General features: G+C 43.2%; 1 pseudogene; it reads right to left on the reverse strand.

Annotated features, from left to right (window-relative positions):
* Nucleotides 1–457: 457 nt before the first annotated feature.
* Nucleotides 458–761, reverse strand: LOC141109960 (small ribosomal subunit protein eS21 pseudogene; annotated as a pseudogene).
* Between the last annotated feature and the right edge of the window lie 14,587 nt (nucleotides 762–15,348).

Below are 15,348 nucleotides of genomic sequence, written 5' to 3' on the forward strand. Positions count from 1 at the left end.
TTTTAAGTTCAAGATTGAGTTGGCCCACTCTTTGCAGCTATAACAGCTTCAACTCTTCTGGGAAGGCTGTCCACAAGGTTTAGGAGTGTGTCTATGGGAATGTTCGACCATTCTTCCAGAAGTGCATTTGTGAGGTCAGGCACTGATGTTGGATGAGAAGGCCTGGCTCAGAGTCTCCACTCTAATTTATCCCAAAGGTGTTCTGTTCGGTTGAGGTCAGGACTCTGTGCAGGCCAGTCAAGTTCCTCCACCCCAAACTCGCTTATCCATGTCTTTATGGACCTTGCTTTGTGCACTGCTTCAAATCATTTCTAAGAGGGGGGATTATGGTGTGGGGTTGTTTTTCAGGGGTTGGGCTTGACCCCTTAGTTCCAGTGAAGGGAACTCTGAAGGTGTCAGCATACCAAGACATTTTGGACAATTTCCTCACAAAGGTTCATTTCAAAGGTTTCTTTGTTTAGAAGTTCTTTGAAATAATGCAATCAGCTTTTGCCAGCCTGAGAATGGCATTGTTAGATTCACTCATCCTACGAATGCTGCTGCAGATAGCGTAGGTCTTGTACTGGCCAGTTACTCTGCCTGTTGTCATATCGATCTCTGCAATATTAATCTGGATGGAAGCATGGGCCTTGGCGCCAATGATACGGTTGCTGGCAGAACATTTACGGGGGATGTACAAGTCCACAAATTCACCGGCGTTGTTCTGCATTTTGCACCTTGGATACCGTCACAAGGACCTCACGCTCGCTGTAATGGCCGACACGAAGTAGGACATTTTGGACAATTTCATGCTCCCAACTTTGTGGGAAGAGTTTTGGGGATGGCCCCTTCCTGTTCCAACGTGACTGCGCACCAGTGCACAAACGAGTTCTGTTGTTCAGGTGAGAACTTGCTTCTCTTCCCATACAAGTCAATGAGAATTCAAAAGCTGCTTGAAGTAGGTTGGGGCCTCTTTGAAGTTGGTCAATTGCAAGTCAGAATATTCCACATTTTAGAGATGTGATGGTACTTCATACCTCTAAACTTTCCAAGATGAGAAAGAAGGACATAATTTAATACAAAGTATGTTGCCAAAGAACCAGCAGCTTCCATGCCTCCACTTACCTGGTCCATGAGGAGCTAATATGTCAAAAATGATTTGTTAAACTATTCAGCTTAGAAGGAGTTCAAATGCAAGTCAGAAGGAAGTTAACGGTAAGTCAAATGCACCTGTCAATGAACTGTAAATGATCTCAGAAGCATCTCAAACTGATTTCCAATATAAACTGATTAGTCTGGAAAGCAAATTGTGTTTACCAATTGATATAAACCCTTATTCTGGTTGTGTGCCACTCTATGCCAATCTCTTTTTTATTCCACATTTATAGAGGTAATGGTACTTCACACCTCCCAGCTGTCCGAGATGAGAAGGAGGGACGCCATTTAACAACTTAAGGACTGGGCCTCTTTTTTAGATTTGTTGTTTACAAGTTAAAAACAATTTTTTTTTGCTAGAAAATTACTTAGAATCCCCAAACATTATACATTTTTTTCTAACACCCTAGAGAATATAATGGCGGTCATTGCAATACTTTCTGTCACCGTATTTTCGCAGCGGTCTTTTACAAGCCCACTTTTTAAAAAAAAAATACACTTTTTTGAATGAAAAAAAACAACAGTAAAGTTAGCCCAATCTGTTTTTATATTGTGAAAGATAATGTTACGCCAAGTAAATTGATACCCAACATGTCATGCTTCAAAATTGCGCCCGCTCGTGGAATGAGGACAAACTTTTACCCTTCTAAATCTCCATAGGCGACAGTTAAAAATTCTACAGGTTGCATGTTTTGCGTTACAGAGGAGGTCTAGGGCTAAAATGATTGCTCTCACTCTGCTGATCGTGGCGATACCTCACATGGGTGGTTTGAACACCGTTTTCATATGTGGGTGCTACTCACTCATGTGTTCGCTTCTGCACGCGAGCTCGGCGGGACGGGGCGTGTTTGTGTCACTTTTATTCCTATTACAAGGAATGTAAACATCCCTTGTAATAGAAAAAAGCATGACAGGACCTCTTAAATATGAAATCTGGGGTCAAAAAGACCTCAGATCTCATATTTACACTAAAATGCAATAAAAAAAATGTTGTCATTTAAAAAAAAAAAAAAAATAGCCCTTTAAGAGCTATGGGCGGAAGTGACGTTTTGACGTCGCTTCCGCCCTGCAGTGTCATGGAGACGGGTGGGGGCCATCTTCCCCTCACTCGTCTCCATGCACAGGTACGGGAAGGATCCAATTGCCTCCTCTGCTGCCGATGGCTCCGGTAAGCGGCGGAGGGCACCGGATCGCGGTGGGGGGGCCCTCTCCTGCCGCCGATAAAAGTGATCTCACAGCAAATCTACCGCAGAGACCACTTTTATCTTATACCGGTCCGCCGTTACAAACACGGCGATACTGGGGTTATGGCAGCTAGCTGCTGCCATAACAACGATATCCGCCCTCAAAGTGAGGACGTACATCGGCATGCGGTGGTCCGGAAGTGGTTAATACAAAACAGGTGCCCAAAGAACTTCCCTCTTCTATGTTGTCCAAAGCTAAAATGCCAAAAATGACCAGTTAAACCAACCAGTGCCATCACTTACTTTACTTTATACTAGCTTTTTAAAATAACAAATACAATCATTTTAGGTGGGATAGAAGGTTTAATGTAATAAAACATTTTTTGGCAGTTAAATTGTTCATTTTTGTATAAAGGTCTATAAATCAGACCAAAAAGAAGGATGGCTGAGAAGAAAATGGGGACAGAATGATCTGACTCTAAAAGAGGGACAGTCCCTCTAAATGCAGGACATTTGGGAGATACAGCATACTGCTTAACTCTTTTACTGGCACTGAACATGCTTTCCTACTGCTTAGAGCTTTGCTTACGTACTATAAAAAAAATCCATAGTACATCACAGGTAAAGTGGAACTAAACCCTACTATCCTTTATAAGAAGCTGCCATCCTTGCCTCTGTTTAATCAGCAACTGCCATGGTGCCGCACATGTGATCAGTGATGACACCAGTCATTTGATGACTTGACAGTTTGGTTGAGAGCACAAGCAACAGCGACAGTTATCATTAATGGCATGTCTGGAATGTAACTGTTTTGGAAAACTGTTAATTTGATGGATTTACTTCAGCTTTAAGAATGACTACTTGGAAATAAAGAAAACCTGTCAAGAGGTAACCTGCTGGCTTCCTACTATTAATAATATATTACAGCTCAACTCTAGGCAATATTTTTTTTTAAAGTGAGCCACAACCATTGACTTAAATAAAAAAGCAGTTCTTGCTGCAATACGCACCTCCTCTCCAGTGCTGTCTCCTATAGTAATCCCATTCTGATCTTAGATGTACTCTTCTAGATGTGTCTTCTAGGTTGAATGGTGCCTAGAGTCATTCAACCCAACAGGCCAGAGACATACTGTGAATGCAGGGTGTCATAGAAAGGTTAGTATATAAGAAAGGCTTAAAATACTGCAAGATGGGGGGGGGGGTTGTTCCAGGGGAGGATGGGGGAGCAGTGGGAGACAGGATGGGGGGGATGAGCCCAGAGTTTGATCTTGCAACAAGGGAAGTGTCAGAAACCATGAAATCAGCCAGAGACAGAAGTACAGTTAAATCACACTTGTTTAATAATAAAAGTAAAAAGAACAAACGTATTCAAACATAGCCACAGTTCAGTAACCGGAACAGATAGTCAGCCAAACCAGAAGTTAGAGATCAATGTAGCGGCAGGGGCAGATCCAGGGGGGGCAACGGGGCAATTGCCACCCCCGAGAAATCTGTTGCAGGCCGGGCGGGTGAGCTCCGCGGGCGGCTCCGAGAGCGGGCGGCTCTGAGAGCGGACGGCTCTGAGAGCGGGCAGCTCCACCACGGGAGGATAAGAGAGCGGGCAGCTCAGCGGGAGTGCCGGGCAGCTCTGTTTGAGGGCAGGCAGGCAGGCGGGAGAGAGAGCGGATTTGCCGGGCTGCCGGGTGGCTCCGTGTGTGGATGGGCGGGTGAGACTGAGGCAGGCTAGGTGTGTGTGTGGGGGTGGCTGGCCAATCAGCGAGCTGACGGGCAGGGGAGCAGAGAGATGACATCATCTCTCACCCCCCCACATCTCTACATTAACTTCCGCCCTCACTGTGCAGGTAGCGTGGGCAGCAGGGAGATTACATTCTCTCTCTGCTGCCTGTCTCTGGGACAAGGAAACAAGAGACAAGCAAAACACCACCTTACCTGGCACGTGACAATCCACATCTGGTGGCAAGTGACAATCCGCATCTAGTGGCAGATGACGTGGCAAGTGACAATCCGCATCTAGTGGCAGATGACGTGGCAAGTGACAATCCGCAATGTGTGGCCTATGACATGGCAAGTGACAATCCGCATCTAGTGGCAGATGACGTGGCAAGTGGCAATCCGCAATGTGTGGCATATGACGTGGCAAGTGACAATCCGCATCTAGTGGCAATTGACGTGGCAAGTGACAATCCGCAATGTGTGGCATATGACATGGCAAGTGACAATCTGCATCCAGTGGCAGGTGACGTGGCAAGTCACAATCCACAAGGTGTAGCAAGTGACAATCTGCATCTAGTGGCAGCTGACGTAGCAAGTGACAATCCGCAACATGTGGCAGGTGTCAATCTGCATCTGGTGGCAGGCAAGTGACAATCCACAAAATGTGGCAGGCGACGGTGGCAAGTGACACGCTCGGGGTTCCCACTGATTCTGCATTATGGTGAGTTGAATGATTTCATTTTATATTACAATGTATTAATAGAAATAATGCGCTTCAATCATCCTGACACCATAACAACCATGATGATTAAAGCTCCAACAACAGCCATTTCCCCGATAAATTGTCCGCAAAAAAACGTATTTTCTGGCAGTGCCCCTCCGGAGACTAGGCTCTGGATCCGCCCCTGTGTAGCGGAGCATCAAGCAGGATCTGGAGCCAGAAGGGATGTCAGCAAAGCAAGTCTTGAACAGAATTGCAGGAGATAGTTTCTGTGATGTTGACCAAGGTGAAGGCAGAGCTCCTCTGGACTGGACGGCTTAAGTAGGCAGGACTGATGGGCAGGATATCATCAAGTAACTGTGGAGAAATAGGAGCTGGCAATTAGCCGACAGCAGGAAAGCCACAAGGTGACAACACTACTGTGATTTCACTGGAGAATGCACCCTATTACAAGACATAGTAAAATAATGGATACGCTGGTGGAATCAACAGGTTGTACAAATATGTTACGGGAAGACTCACAAATTTAAAAAAAACTGCTGTTAACACTTGTGACAGGCTGGTCATTTTTGATGTTGCCAATAGTTACACTTTATGAGCATAAAAAGTACACTAAAGCTAACACAGTGGGCAACACAAAAATTAGAGCACTACAAGAAAAACACAAAACAAGCATCTGAAGCTAATTCTAACAACAATATATGTGTCCAGGCAGGCTGCAAGATGGCAATAGGTAGATGCAGTTGGCTGCTAACACATAAAAGTGACATTTATACCACTATCTTTAATTGTGGCCACACACATATCGATATGACCATTCAATCAAACCAAAGAGCCTCTATTTGATCGATTTGGTGCGCTTTTGATTGATGTAGACTCTGGCAAGTTGATCAGCCATGGCGGAATCTTATAGAGAGCTTATAATTGATCATACAAATATCAAACATAATAATACGGATACATTTAAAAGTATGACTGATAGATACAAATTTCAGTTACATAGTTACATTGTTACATAGTCCACACATACATCACAGATTCACATCGGTCTCTGCCCTACTCTCAAGGAGCCCACAATCCAAGGTTCCCCAACTCACATTCATATACTTGGGCCAATTTTGGACAGAAGCCAAATAACCTACCAGCATGTCTTTGGAGTTGATTTGAAAATGCAGAACAATACATTTTGTGTTGCAGAGTTCGATATTTTAATTTATGTTTGAGTTTGCTCATACTTAGACTAATCGCAAATCAATACATGTATGGACACCATAGGCTGCTAACAGGTGTCGTATAGGCAGGACATAAGTAACATACAAGGGACATTGTCAAATGGAGATGCTTGAGAACAAAGTTTTCTTTACAGCATAATCTAGAAAATGTAAATTCCTCTTCTCATAAATCTCCTTTCTTGATCCTTCAAAGTGAAAGGGATGGAAGCTGGAGATATAGTTACATGTCTTCACAAACAGTGATTCTTCCAGGTACCTATAGCTCTGGACAGCCAGGAGATTGTTGGGTTAGATACATTTTTTCACTGGTACACTAATCAGTAAGATCTAAGCCCTTTAATACTGAATGCTTTACTTATCTAAACTTCCTTCCTTTTGCTTTTAAAACTAACCAAGAGGTGTCCTCACTTGGCAAGCATACTCAAAAACTCAAAAACAGCATTGCAGACATTTTTTGGAGAGTCCTGATCTGGAAGAAGCATCTCTTTACCAAAGCCAAGTAAGTAACTTATGATTCATACCTATGAGCCTTTCAGCTACTTTTTTGTTTAAAATGGGTATAATAATTTTGTTGTGTATAATATACACATGAATATGCATGCAGTTAGCTTTATACCCTTGGGGAAGATGCACCATTTTCTCTGCTCTCTTCCTTTTCCCTTCGTTTCTGTGATGTTGACTGGGTCCCTCCCTTCTTTACTGTTCCACAACTCCACTGTGGGTCCTTCTAATGCCTTCTCTGTGATGTAGACTGTGTTCTCTCTTTCTTACTGTTCCAATCCTTCACTGTGGCTCACTCTCCCCCCTTCTCTGTGATGTTGACTGTGTCCTCCCTTCTTTACTGTTCCACTCCTCCAGTGTGGCTCCCTCTCCCCCTTTCTTGTGATATGGACTGTGTCTTCTCATCCTTACTGTTCTGCTTCTCCGCTGTGGCTCCTTCTCCCTCCTCCTCTTCCTGTCCTTCCCTCCTTACCATTCCATTCCTTCACTAGGGCCTTTGATATGGCTGTGGATCTTGTTGTTTCTTTCTTACTGTTCTACTCCTCCACTGTGGCCTTTGATGTGACCTATGTCTTCCCATCCTCTCTGCATACTGTAGGTGGTTGTACCCTCTTATCATCACTGCTACACTCCTCTTTTGTAGTCCTTTTGCCACCCTGGCACTGTGATGCAGGCTGATGCTACTTTTACCCCTGTCTAATGCCCCATGCACACAGGGCATTCGAAAAAACAAGCTGTAACGCCACTACCAACGCAGGAAAAAGCAGTTGTAAAAATGTGCTTTTAGTAGCTTATTGTGTTGGCATTAATACACGTTTAGCCATGCTAGCTTTTAGCAGCGTTTCTCTGCCTCTATTCAAAATCAATGGTTCCCTATAAGAGCCCATTGATTTGAATAGAAGTTACACCAGAAGTCGGATCATGATGATCCAAATTGCAGTGCGCTGAGGATCTTGAAGAAAAACCCTGTGCCAAAATGAAAAAAGAAAAAGGTGTGGGGTCCTCCCCAAGATCCACACTAGATTCTTCAGTCTGGTATGAATTTTAGGGGAACCCATGCCCAAAAAAATGGTGGGGGGGGTCCCCCCAAAATCCATTCCAGACCCCTATCCTAGCATGCAGCCCGGCAGGTCAGGAAAGGGGGGGCGAGTGACCCCCTATGCCATACCAGTTCACATGCCCTCAACATGGGGGGTGGATGCTTTGGGGCAGAGGAGGCCCTGCGCCCCCAAACCCCAAAGCACCTTGTCCCCATGTTGATGGGGACAAGGGCCTCTTCCCTACAACCCTGGCCGTTGGTTGTCAGGGTCTGTGGGCGGGGGGCTTATCGGAATCTGGAAGCCCCCTTTAACAAAGGGGCCCCCAGATCCCGGCCCCCCACCCTATGTGAATGAGTATGGGGTACATTGTATTCCTACCCATTCACCCCAAAAAAAAGTGTCAAGAATGAAAACAGTACACAGGTTTTTAAAGTAATTTATTAAGGCAGCTCCGGCGTCTCTTCCGATTTCTTCTCCCTCCGGCGATGTCTTCATTCTCCAGTTCTTCTCCTCTCACCGCTGATGACTTCTGCCACCGCTGTCTTCCCCCTCTGCCAGTTCTCCTCTCTCCCCTGTCTTCTTCCGCTGTCTTCTTCCTCGGTTTTTCCTCCGATGTTCTCTAGACGCTCTCTCCCACTGTAATGCTGGATCCGTCGTGTGCCAATACTTATATAGCAAATAGGCATGGCCACCCGTCAACGTCAACCGGAGGCCCAGCCCCTGTGACATCACTGCCCGGAGCATGACAGTGGGAGAGAACATCGGAGGAAGAACGGGGAGAAGACAGCTGAAAAAGACAGCGGAAGAAGACAGGGGAGAGAGGAGAACCGGCAGAGGAGGAGACAGTGGCGGCAGAAGTCATCAGTGGTTAGAGGAGAATAACCGGAGGATGAAGACATCTCCAGAGTGGGGAAGAAATCGGAAGAGATGCCAGAGCTGCCTTAATAAATTACTTTAAAAACCTGTGTACAGTTTTCATTCTTGACACTTTTTTTTTGGGGGGTGAATAGGTAGGGGTACAATGTACCCCATACCCATTCGCATAGGGTGGGGGGCAGGGATCTGGGGGCCCCTTTTTAAAGGGGGCTTCCAGATTCTGATAAGCCCCATGCCCGCAGACCCTGACAACCAATGGCCAGGGTTGTCGGGAAGAGGCCCTTGTCCCCATCAACAAGGCCCCCCTGCCCCAAAGCAACCACCCCCCCATGTTGAGGGCATGTGGCCTGGTATGGTCCAGGAGGGGAGGCGCTCGCTCACTACCCCCCTTTCCTGACCTGCTGAGCTGCATGCTCAGATAAGGGTCTGGTATGGATTTTGGGGGAACCCCCACGCCGTTTTGTTTAGTGTGGGGGTTCCCCTTAAAATCCATACCAGACTGAAGGGTCTGGAATGGATCTTGGGGAGGATCCCACGCCATTTTTTTTCCATTTTGGCGCAGGCTTCCTCTTCAAGATACTCAGCACACGAGTCGCACTGCAAGTTGGATCATCACGATCCAACTTCTGGTACAACATCTATTCAAATCAATGAGCTCTTATAGGGAACCATTGATTTTGACCTGTAAAACAAACGCTTGACACGGCTTAACAGCATTAAGCCCTGTTTAGCAGCTTTTAGCGGCGTCAGACATTTTTACAACTCGTTTTTACTGCTCCTGGAAGCACAGGCTGTTGTTTTTTTCTACTACCCTTAAATGCTTATGCCTCCAAACGCCTCTGAAAGTTTATGTGTGCATGGACACATAGGCTACCATAAAAGGGTGCTTAGAAGCAGTAAAAAAAAACATCAGATGCCCCTAACAGCAGCTGTAAAAGCGTCCTGTGTGCATGAGCCCTAAGGCTTGCTGCACCCTCTCATTCTCACTGTTACACCTCTCCACTGTGGTCCTTTCCCCCATTTGTTCTGTACAGCAGACTGTAATCCTACATCCTCAGTATTCTGCATCTTCATTGTGGTCACTTCTCCTGTTACCTCTGTACTGCAGGTTGTGGTTCTGTGATTCCCTCACTGTTCCATTCCTTCAATGGGGTCCCTTCTCCCACAGGCAGTATACTAAAAGGTTGTGCAATCCCATCATCACAATTTTACTTCTTCACTGGGGTCCCTTCTTCTCCTTGGCTCTATGCTCAAGAAGACTTTGCACTTTCTGTGTCTTCAGTGATCCATCTTCAATACTCCTTAGTCCAGGGTTTCTTTCTCCCATGGTTGTAGGTAAGAACTGCAAATTGTTTTGCTTATCAGGAAATGGTAGTCTCACTCGCAACACTTACATTGAAAAATCATATGCACTGTGTGCAGGGGAAATATTATGGTTTTTAGCTGGAACTGTTAGACTATGTGGACATACACAGATAGGGAAGTAATAGACAGCAGAGGATACCCTGGAGAGCTTGTATATTAGTCCTTAGGTCAGTTTATCAACTTTAAAGTATGCTTACACTTTTGCAGCCAAGTTGGAATAACACCTAGTTTATATTTGTTACGTGTTCCCATTAACGTGAAATATCTTAAAAAAAATTTTTTTTAAATGCTGGTTTCTAGTTTAACCACTTTAGGACCGAGCCTCTTTTTGAGATGTGTTATTTACAAGTTAAAAACATTTTTTTGCTAGAAAATTATTTAGAACCCCCAAACATTATACTTTTTTTTTTTCTAACACCCTAGAGAATAAAATGGCGGTCTCAATACTTTCTGTCACTCCGTATTTGCGTAGCAGCCTTACAAGTGCACTTTTTTGGAAAAAATACACTTTTTTTAATGAAAAAATAAGACAACAGTAAAGTTAGCCCAATTTTTTTTTATATTGTGAAAGATAATGTTACGCCGAGTAAATTGATACCCAATATGTCATGCTTCAAAATCGTTCCCGCTCGTGGAATGGCGACACACTTTTACCCTTAAAAACACCTTTAGCACCTTTACCCTTAAAAATCTCCATAGGTGACGTTTAAAAAATTCACAAGTTGCATGTTTTGAGTTACAGAGGAAGTCCAGGGTTAGAATTATTGCTCTCGCTCTACCGATTGGAGCGATACCTCACGTGTGTGGTTTGAACACCGTTTTCATATGCGGGCGCTACGTATGCGCTCGCTTCTGCATGCGAGCTCGGCGGGATGGGGTGCGTTTAAAAATTTTTTTTTCCTTATTTATTTTACCTTTTATTTTTTATTTTTACACCATTTTAAAAAAATAATAAAATGTGTCACTTTTATTTCTAATACAAGGAATGTAAACATCCCTTGTAATAGAAAAAAAGCATGACAGGACCTCTTAAATATGAGATCTGGGGTCAAAAAGACCTCATATCTCATATTTACACTAAAATGCAATTAAAAAAAAAAAAAAAAAGTTGTAATTTTAAAAAAAAAATGTCCCTTTAAGAGCTATGGGCGGAAGTGTCGTTTTGATGTCCCTTCCACCCTGCAATGTTATGAAGATGAGTGGGGGCCATCTTCCCCTCACTTGTCTCCATACCCAGTAAGGGTGAAGATCCAATCGCCTCCGCCGCTCCTGATGGCTCTGGTAAGCGGCGGAGGGCGCATACCTAGTGATCAGGAACAGCGATCTCTCTCTACTCCCAGTCAGTCCCCCCCCCACCCACAGCCAGAAACACCTCACTATGATACACTGAACTCCTTGATCGCCCCCTAGTGCTAACTCCTTCCCTGCCATTGTCATTTATACAGTAAGTAGTGCCTATTTTTAGCTCCGATCGCGGTATAAATGTCAATGGTCCCAAAAAAGTGTCAAAAGTGTTCGATCTGTCCTCCACAATGTCGCAGTCCCGCTAAAAATTGCTGATCACTGACATTACTAGTAAAAAAATAAAATAAAAATTTTTTTTTGGATATTTATTATAGCAAAAAGTAAAAAATATATATATATTTTTTTTTTTCAAAATTGTCAGTCTTTTTTTGTTTATAGCGCAAAAAATTAAAGCCACAGAGGTGATCAAATACCACCAAAAGAAAGGTCTATTTACCACCAGAAGAGTAACAAGCAGCCTGTGGGTAGCGTGTACCTGTTATAGATGGCACGGCTTCTAGCAGTGAGGGAGATGTTGTCAGAACTCCTTCCACCAGTGGTCTGTCTCCTATAGAAATGGGAACGGATTGCGCCACAGAGGTTCCGTATCCTGTACAGAGATACGGAAGCTCAGGTGGATGTGGACATTGGCTCAGCCTGTCCCTCCAAAATGCAAGTTATAAGTTTTCACGGGGAATTGAGAATTAACTTGAGAACAGTTGCAGTGCAATGTACATGGTGTACGTTCATTTCTAAGAGCAGAGGCCCACTCTAACCACTTATGGACCGCCCGCCGTCATTATAATGCCATAATGCCATAATGCCATAATGCCATATAATGTCATATAACATCTCTCTTTAGCACTTGGAGAAGAACAACTCAGCTGTGAGCTCGGTGGGGTACCAGTCAGCTATAACAGAAAAATGGTCAATTACATAGTAGCAGGTATTAACTCTAATGCCATGTACACACGATCGGACATTCCGACAACAAAATCCCATGTTTTTTTTCCAACGGATGTTGGCTCAAACTTGTCTTGCATACACACGGTCGCACAAAGTTGCTTGGAAATTCCGAACGTCAAGAACGGGGTGAAGTACAACACGTACGACGAGCCAAGAAAAATGAAGTTCAATAGCCAGTGCTGCTTTTCTGCTTGATTCTGAGCATGCGTGGCACTTTGTGCTTCGGAATTGTCTACACACGTTCGGAATTTACGAGAATGGATTTTGTTGTCGGAAAATTTGAGAACCAGATCTCAAATTTTGTGCGATGGAAATTCCAATGGAAACTGTCCGATGGAGCTTACACATTGTCGGAATTTCCGACAACAAGCTCCGATTGCATTTGCCGTTGGAAAGTCCGACCGTGTGTTCGCGGCATTAGAGGGAAATGACGCCCTTGCTGGTGTTGTAGCGAATGTGTGTGACCATACATGTAGTACTGGTAGGTCAGTCGTGGCTAAGTAAGATTGTCAATTTCCAAAGAATAACACATTGAACCAGATCAGATGTTGAGAAACTGTTGTTCTTTATGTTTACTAAGATAAACCCATCATTCTGCCTCCACACTCCTCTCTACTGCTCTCTGCCAGCCTTTAATATTAGGACAGCTACTCTGCTTCCAATATTTAGGGATGAGGGGTCCCTAAATCCCTCTGCTTCCAATATTTAGGGATGAGGGATCCCTAAGCCCGGGTTCACACTATAACGGGCTGCGGATCGCACAGGAGCGCTGTGCGACCCTGTTCCCCATTTCAGGGACGAATCAGGGCTGATTCTATGCCTGAATTTGGCCCTGAAACGGAGCCAAGGACACACAGCGTTTTTGTGTAGTGCGCTCCGCAGCCGCCCCCCGGAGATATGTGAACCGGCTCCATAGGGAGCCAGTCACATTCTCCTGCTATGCGAATTCGATGTGGGGAAACGCACATCTAATTCGCATAGGTGTGAACCTGGGCTCAATTCCTTTGCTTTAAGCATTTCCCCACATCTTCTGAACGCAGCCAGAAGTCTCATCCCTAAATATTGGAAGCAGAGTAGGGATGAGACTTTTGGCTGCATTCAGAAGATGTGGGGAAACACTTAATTTAGATGATTTTAAAGAGGAAGGGGTAGTATGAAATAAGTAGTGAAAAGGGGTAAATTCATAGGCTTAAAGTGTAGTGCCAGAATTTTTTAATCTTGGGGCAGTTCCACCATAGGTGCAAATATGTGCCCTCCTTTGGACAGTCTCTCGAAAACACACAGAATCCGCTTGTGGAAAGATTCTTGATAGTTGTTGAGGTGTCCGGTACCATCTGCTTTCTATATATTAACCACTTAAAGAGGAGTTCCCATTAAAAAAAAAAATAAAAGTCAGCAGCTACAAATACTGCAGCTGCTGACTTTTAATTGGACACTTACCTGTCCCAGGGTCCAGTGATGCGGGGGTTGAAGCCCAGCTCATGTCCCCCTCCGTTCAGCGGTGCCGGCATTGCAACTGTGGGCGCCAGGCTGTGGCTTCACAGCCTGGCACCCACTGCGCATGCGTGAGCGGCGCCGCGCACCGTGATTGGCCGCTCAGTCATCTGGAGCCTGTAATGGGTCCCAGATGATTGACAAGAGGGAGGGAGCAGAGCTGAGCTCTTCCTGTGCCAAGAATGATGTCACCAGCCCAGGCACTGAAAGAGGCAGACTACGAGGGACCCCCTAGCAACAGGCATTTAGAGTTGAGTAAAAAAAAAAAAAAATTCCAAATGTTTTTTTTTAATTTTTTTTTTTTAGGCACATTCATATATTTTCTTTTTTGGGTGGAACACCACTTTAAGGACCGAGCCTCTTTTTGAGATGTGTTGTTTACAAGTTAAAAACATTTTTTTTTTGCTAGAAAATTACTTAAAACACCCAAACATTAATATAATTTTTTTTCTAACACCCTAGAGAATAAAATGTTGGTCGTTGTAATACTTTCTGTCACATCATATTTGCGCAGCGGTCTTACAAGCGCACTTTTTTTGAAAAAAATACACTTTTTTGAATTAAAAAATAAGAGAACAGTAAAGTTAGCCCAATTTTTTTTTTATATTGTGAAAAATAATGTTACGTGGAGTAAATTGATACCCAACATGTCACGCTTCAAAATAGCGCCCGCTCGTGGAATGGCGACAAACTATTAACCTTAAAAATCTCCATAGGCGACGTTTAAAAAATTCTACAGGTTGTATGTTTTGAGTTACAGAGGAGGTATAGGGCTGGAATTATTGCTCCCCTTCTACCGATCGCGGCGTTATCTCACATGTGTAGCTTGAACACTCTTTTCATATGCGGGCGCTGCTCACGTATGCGTTCGCTTCTGCATGCAAGCTCGGTGGGACTGGGCGGGTTTAAAAAATTTTTTTTTTTCTTATTTATTTTATCTTTTGTTTTTAATTTTTACACTGTTTTTTTACACAAAAAAATTGTGTCACTTTTATTCCTATTACAAGGAATGTAAAAATCCCTTGTAATAGAAATAAAGCATGACAGGACCTCTTAAATGTGAGATCTGGTGTCAAAAAGACTAAAATATTTACACTAAAATAAAAAAAAATGGCCCTTTAAGAGCTATGGGTGGAAGTGACGATTTGACGTCGCTTCTGCCCTGCAATGTTATGGAGACGGGTGGGGGCCATCTTCCCCTCACTCGTCTCCATACCCAGCAAGGGGTAACATCCGATGCATTATATGGAATATAATAGAAAATAAAAGAATATAATATAATAGAGTAAAACAGAACAGAATACAAAATAAAATAATAGAAAAAAATAGCATAGGAAAAAAAAGGGATAGAATAGAAAATAAAAGAATAGAGTAAAACAGAACAAAACTAGAAAAGGTACAATTTCTGGGGAAATTGTGAAAGTGTTCTTGCCTCTACAACTGGAGTGGGCGGAGTAACTGGGTGGGGTGGAGTGGCTTGAGTAACTGTGAAAAGTGTTAAAAAGCTTAATATTTTAAAAAGTATAAATAGTAGTAAAAAAGTTCCATCATTCGCTGAAAGAGCTGAACATTTTTTTCAAAAGTAATTTTTTTTTTCAAAAATGAATTTTTTTTAATCAAAAATGATTTTTTTTTCTTCAAAAATGATTTTTTTTTTCAAAAGTAATTTTTTTTTTCAAAGGTAATTTTTTTTTTCAAAAATGAATTTTTTTATTTCAAAAATAATTTTTTTTTCGAAATTATTATTTTTTTAAAGTAATTTTTTTTTCAAAAATAATTTTTTTTTTCAAAAATAATTTTTTTTTTTCAAAAATATTTTTTTTTTCAAAAATATTTTT

This window comes from Aquarana catesbeiana, linkage group LG10 (genome assembly GCF_042186555.1).
Source record: "Aquarana catesbeiana isolate 2022-GZ linkage group LG10, ASM4218655v1, whole genome shotgun sequence".
Classification (NCBI taxonomy): domain Eukaryota; kingdom Metazoa; phylum Chordata; class Amphibia; order Anura; family Ranidae; genus Aquarana; species Aquarana catesbeiana.